This window comes from Lactuca virosa, chromosome 7, assembly GCF_052849685.1.
Source record: "Lactuca virosa cultivar CGN04683 chromosome 7, Lactuca_virosa_CGN04683_v6, whole genome shotgun sequence".
NCBI lineage: Eukaryota > Viridiplantae > Streptophyta > Magnoliopsida > Asterales > Asteraceae > Lactuca > Lactuca virosa.
In genome coordinates this window covers 259,773,534-259,779,533 of record NC_136432.1, presented here as the reverse complement: position 1 = coordinate 259,779,533, position 6,000 = coordinate 259,773,534, and the positions used below count along the sequence as shown (strand labels likewise).

At 34.4% G+C, this 6,000-nt stretch overlaps 2 long non-coding RNA genes across 3 annotated transcripts; one reads left to right on the top strand and one right to left on the bottom strand.

Moving 5' to 3' along the window:
* Window positions 1–1,273: 1,273 nt before the first annotated feature.
* Window positions 1,274–2,103, bottom strand: LOC145126276 (uncharacterized). Its single transcript, XR_013716378.1, has 3 exons — window positions 1,992–2,103; window positions 1,785–1,890; window positions 1,274–1,684 (listed from the first exon to the last, which is right to left on the bottom strand). It is a non-coding gene; the product is annotated as an uncharacterized LOC145126276 (long non-coding RNA).
* A 174-nt stretch (window positions 2,104–2,277) lies between these two features.
* LOC145126277 (uncharacterized) lies at window positions 2,278–4,687 on the top strand. Of its 2 annotated transcripts, none has more exons than XR_013716380.1 (3): window positions 2,278–2,385; window positions 2,869–2,985; window positions 4,513–4,687. It is a non-coding gene; the product is annotated as an uncharacterized LOC145126277 (long non-coding RNA). The 2 variants fall into 2 exon arrangements; XR_013716379.1 differs by lacking the exon at window positions 2,278–2,385 and adding an exon at window positions 2,414–2,521.
* Window positions 4,688–6,000: the final 1,313 nt, after the last annotated feature.

Genomic DNA, 6,000 nt, shown 5'->3' with positions numbered 1-6,000 from the left:
ACTGATTTTCTTAAAATCGCTAAAACTGTTTCTAAACGTTGAGGGACTTGCACACCTCAAGCGGTTTTTCCGAAAATATTTTTGGACTCAGGCAAAACCTAATATCTAATTTCATATTTGAAATATTTTTAGTAAAAATATTTATAAAAGTTGAAAAATCATTCGTTTTCAAATTTATTAATCGCAAAACCTTAAACTATTGATTTCGACATGATTTCAATTATTGACAATATATTATGGAAATAATATATTGTTAGCCAGTCTAGTTATGACGGATCTTAACGAAGAGATAACTCAAAGTTTCTGAAATTATGTACATCTACATACATATATATGTGTGGAGAACGTATTTTTCAAAAAAAAAATATTTTGAATTTTTTTATAATTTTTATAAAGTCATATTGTATATAACAAAAAAATTAATCATGCAATCACAATGCATATACGTTATAATTAAAGTTACATAACATCACTAAATATATATAAATTTATATACATATGTATATACGAGTATGTGATATATGTCAATTTTAAATATAAGAAACAAAGGTTTAACAAATTAACTATTTCACATTTCCTAAGGTATTAGTTTAATTATATATATATATATATATATATATATATATATATATATATATATATATATTACACAAATTATATAACAAACTTATGACAAAAGAAAATAGATTTCATTTATTAAGATATGATTTGTAAAAGTCTTAAGTATACATACATGTGGATACTAATAAGAGTGTCTAATCAAATGTATATACAATTATGGGCAAAAGAAAGCAAGTTAAATATATTATTTCCCTTCACATTCCAATTTAACTAATACATACACAAGATACATAATGAAATTTATTGTATACCAATTTACACACAAAATACACACATTAATATATTATTCATAAATAACAATTACTGAACCATGCATATATAAAATTCCACACAAAGAAAATGTGTTGGTATGCCTCAAGTTGCTTACACTCTTCCTTATCCAAATCAAGACTCAAACACTATACCGTACAATTACAATGTATATAAACAAATCTACCTCTTCAAATAAATGAAACCTAAAAATGACACGTGTCAGTTTTTTAGAATGTATCTTTGACACGTGACATTTTTCTATGATTTTTATTATTTCCTTTTTTTGGTAACAAATCAAATTGAATTCAAATTTTAAAAATACAAAATCATATCCTAATAACATTATTCTATTTATTTTGCTTAACAAATTAATTTATAATTATTTACAATCAACAATATCTTGGTTTTTTTATATTTATTATTTATCTATTTTTTAAAAAATTTTAAATATACCGACGGTGGTTTCCACGAGTTATAACCTAGTCATCTGATAAACAAAAATATATATCCTACACACTCATACCCCACGTGCTACTCCCACAAGTTAATACTCTGACTCGTTCTTCATATGATCACACACGCAAGTTTGTGCTCCATCTTCTGCACACTCAAAAAGGAAACCAATTCTTGCACTCCACTATCTTCCTTCCCTCCCATGTTTTTCTCACCTGTAACAACTCACACTCATCCTTCCATGGAAGGCCACGAGCCAAACATCCCCTGTTCGCCTTATGCTTCCAGTCAACGCCCTTACTCCTTCTGTTCAAGATGAACACACCAAACCCAATCAATCCTTTTCACCCATTGATTTCTGTAAAACAATAAACCCAAATCATCTTTCCCTTCATCAGTGTTCATCAACACACACACACACACACACAAATGATAAACAAATAAATCAAGAGGAGTACCTGTTAGCCACCATCGATCCATCTTTTGAAATGGTTGCTTCTGCTCATCTTCTTCCCGATTTCTAATCGACCACAGCAGCCCCGATTGTGCCCCTTGTTCTTTCCACTGTCAAGAATCAATCAGCAAACACTCATCTTAACCTAAATCTATTGACTAAACCCCATGGATTTACAGTCAAAGTAAAAAGAAGAGAGATGAAAGGAAACCTGTGATTGTTGAGCAAACAGAAACCCCGCACACCCCCCATCGCACCTGTCCTCTCTCATTTCGGCCTTCACCACCGAATCCCCACCTGCTTGCAATGTCCGGACCTCAAACCTCGCAGCCGGACGAGACGAAGAAGAATTCGCTGCTTCTTCACGACCCCATCGACCCTCGTTGCTGCGCTACCCCCATCCCGTTCTTTCTTCGTCTCGTCAAGACCCGGAGACACCTCTCTCGTCGCCGATCGAACCTTCTCGCTCGCACCTAGCAGCCGACCGAGAAGCAGCGGACGTCCGCCCCTCCTCTGCCTGCTGCTGTCACAGAGCCACCCTCCGCCACTGTCTCCGCTTGTTGTCGTTGCTATCGAACCTCGACCGGCCACCACTCACTGCCACTGTGAGTATTCGATCGACCACCACCACTATGTAATTTCTACTGATTGGTTGTCCATTTGACTGCTCAAGTCGGAAACGCTAGACCTAGGTCATGGTCTCGTCCCCAAATTGTCTGAACTGCAAAGAAATCGTGACTGGTAAATGAAGGGGAACTGTTCAAACTTGAATCCCAATTAATTAAATATAACCCTCAAGTTAGATGAATTTACGAAATCGGTCCCTCCTGTGAAATGACTTTCACTTAAGTCAAACTGCCATCAAAATAATCAAAAACAGACCCTCCCTTCAGAAATCTTAACAAGATGGGTCCGAAACTGTAATTTAGACTGAGAATGTACACTTTCAGTCCCTGTCTTCTAAACAGATTACAAGATCAGTCCCTGAACTATGATTTTGGCAAAATCAAACCCTAGAGTTTATTCATTTTAAGAAGGACCACCATATACTTAATAATTAATACCAAAACCACCATTTGGTTTATTAGGAAATACAAATATACTCGATGATTTGTCTTACGAACGAGGAATGTCAAGTAATAAATCTCACGACAAGTTTCCCAAAGGAATCCGAATACCGTACGAATCGAACTCACGCTTCAAGGGTGAGTGCTTACGGCCCCTTTTTAATATTTCAATTACTTCGGGGGAAATATATGTGTCGATATATTTTGTTTATACAAACCAATTACCTTTTTATGCGAAAAACCTAGTTTATAAAAATATTATTATTTAACAAATTACTATATTGTTACGAACAAACTAGTATAAATTTTCGTATACGTATTATGGTTATTTTATCGTGAAATAACCATTTCACACAACAAATACTACATGATACAAAGTTTTATGAATTTTATATTATAACAAGTAAGTTATGAAATTGTGTAGTATTTCAATGGTTCAAGATATTACTATATATGTATATTTATATGTTTATATGAATAAAGTTTATACATGTACATATGTTCATTAATTTGAAACATTCATTTTTAGTCTTATATGATATGCATACTACCAATTTAAAGTATTCCAAAGTTTTAAGACTTCTATACATGAATACTTTTATGCATAAGGCTTTACACACATATACAAGTTTAAAGTATTTAAAAGTTTCAAAGACTTTTATACATGAATACTTTTATGCATGGGGCTTTACACACTTATAAAAGAACATTATATTGAACTACATTTCTCTATAAATGCGAGTAATTTATACATTTATAAATACGACAACCATACTCGGCTTTTACGAATGCTATACTACGAAATTCATTATGCCTGGCACTTAATTTAATTAAGTTAGGGCTGAGAGTTATTCACAACTTTTCGTTAATGGTTTTTGAGTGAGACGCTACTATTCATTAGCTGAGTTTAATTACTTAGCCTGCCCCATACTGCTATAATCGTTAATCTTCGGAGCGAGGTACATATGTATAGATCTATATGGGGTCGACAACCCCACCTGCGGTTGCTAGCTACAACCATCGACTGATCAATCGTAGCAGGTGATATGTGTCTACGATCGTTACTACGACGTCCAATGAAGCGTCGTAGGGAGGGGTACTTTTCGTCCATAGCTCGATTATAGAACTCACTAAAAACATTAACACGAATCTCTCTATCTCTCTCTCTTACTACAACCATAGGTTTGGTTGCTTTCAAGTACATTTTTAAGTATCAAAATTACTTATACAAAGCATTCATTTGGACTTTTAAGAAGTCATTACAAGTATATTTTTAAGTATGGAAATTACTTATAAAAAGCATTCATTTTGACTTTTAAGAAGTCATTACAAGTACATTTTATGTATGGAAATTACTTATGGAACACAACGTTTTGGCTTTCAAAGATTCATTACAAACACAATTTTAAGTATGGAAGTTACTTATAAAGAGCATTCATTTTGACTTTCAATGAGTTATTACAAGTACATGTTAAAAGCATGAATTTACTCATATCAAAATACAGTCTTTGCTTTTAAAGACTCTTTGCAAATACTATTTTTAAAGATTGTTATACATACAAAGATAATACTTTTTAGACTTATTAAAAGTATTACTGCGTTAGCAGAAAACCTGTGACACTCACCAACCTTTGTGTTGACTTTCAAAACTACATGTATTCTCAGGAAAACACTAAACAAGCATTCAAGACAGATTGGATTACAGGTGACCTAGTTTACTTACTGTTGTATTAAATGCCTATTTGTTGAGGCAATTCATGTATTATTATTATTATTTGTAAAAAAACCTTGTATTCAAATATCAAGATGGAACATGAATGCTATTTTGTTTATTGTTGTACTTGTGCTATATATTCAATTTGCCTGTGATCCATGAACTTAGTCGCACAGCCCGGCGTGTTCCGCCGCCTCGGCCGGGGGTGTGACAGATTGGTATCTGAGCTAAATTGGCTATAGAGAACCCGTATCCTCGAAAGAGGTATACAACTATAGCAACTAGCTTCTAATAAAAGTATTATTAATATTAATTACACTACTTCTTGACTACTTACGGTACGGGGAATCTGGTTTGAAAGGCGGATTTCAGAATGGCTTAATTGCTTAAATGGTCCTGCCCTCCGGTGTTTCCTGTCTGGCCCTCGTTTGTACTCGGTAGTCTTGGAGTACAAAACAAAACTTAATAATGCTGCAAACCCCACCAATAATAACATATAAGAGTTATATATACTCTGACCCGCGATGAGAACACTTAATAAAATTCTAACATGCCTCCAACTAAAACTACCAACTCAACCCTTTAGGTCAAACGCCTCAATTAAGGTTTGTACCGTACATAAGCTATACCATAAATAAACCTGGAACGTACGCCTATGTTATTTATGGTCGGGCCGGTGAACAACAAACCTTGAGCCAGGAGTTTGACAGACTACAATGGTTGAAAGTTTTAGAGATTGAAGGATGTTCTCAAGATTCGGTGCAGAAACCTAGTACCTTAGAAGCCATATATCAATCCCAAAACAATGTATACATTTTAAAAATACTTAAAAATCTGGAATAACGTTTAGATTTCGAGTCACACTTTATAATTTGGAAGCTTACCATGAGAAGATTAAAGGTGACTGCCTATACTTCCCGATTTAACAACCGCACAAACCTTTACCCAAGAATGGTGAACCCGGAATACAAAAAAAATACTAAAGGTAAAACTGGGGATTAGCTTCACAGTTTAAGGTCCAGTTACTGCATCCAGGCCCACTACCTTTGATAGTGCTAAGAAATCGGCTTATCAATTGACAGAATAGTATATATGTCAGGGTAACATGACCCCACAAACCAAAAAGAACCAGATTAGGAGTACAAAAAAGAAGTCCCATGGCAAGTCAAAAGGGAACTTCAAACATCGCAAACTCGGTCCAGAACCTGTAATTGCGTACACTATAATCATAAACACACCCACTCAATCAAAGCCCTACTGTAGGACTTTACCTCACTATACCAAGTGTAATTTCCACCCTATCGGAAATTGTGTGATCTGCAACATCTGTAACTTGAGAGGTCATAACTCTAAGTTTTGCAGAAAGGCCCCGAATAACCACGTCTTTCACGTCAACCTAATACCTACGACCATTGGAAGTTTCGATGTGATCATCAGAA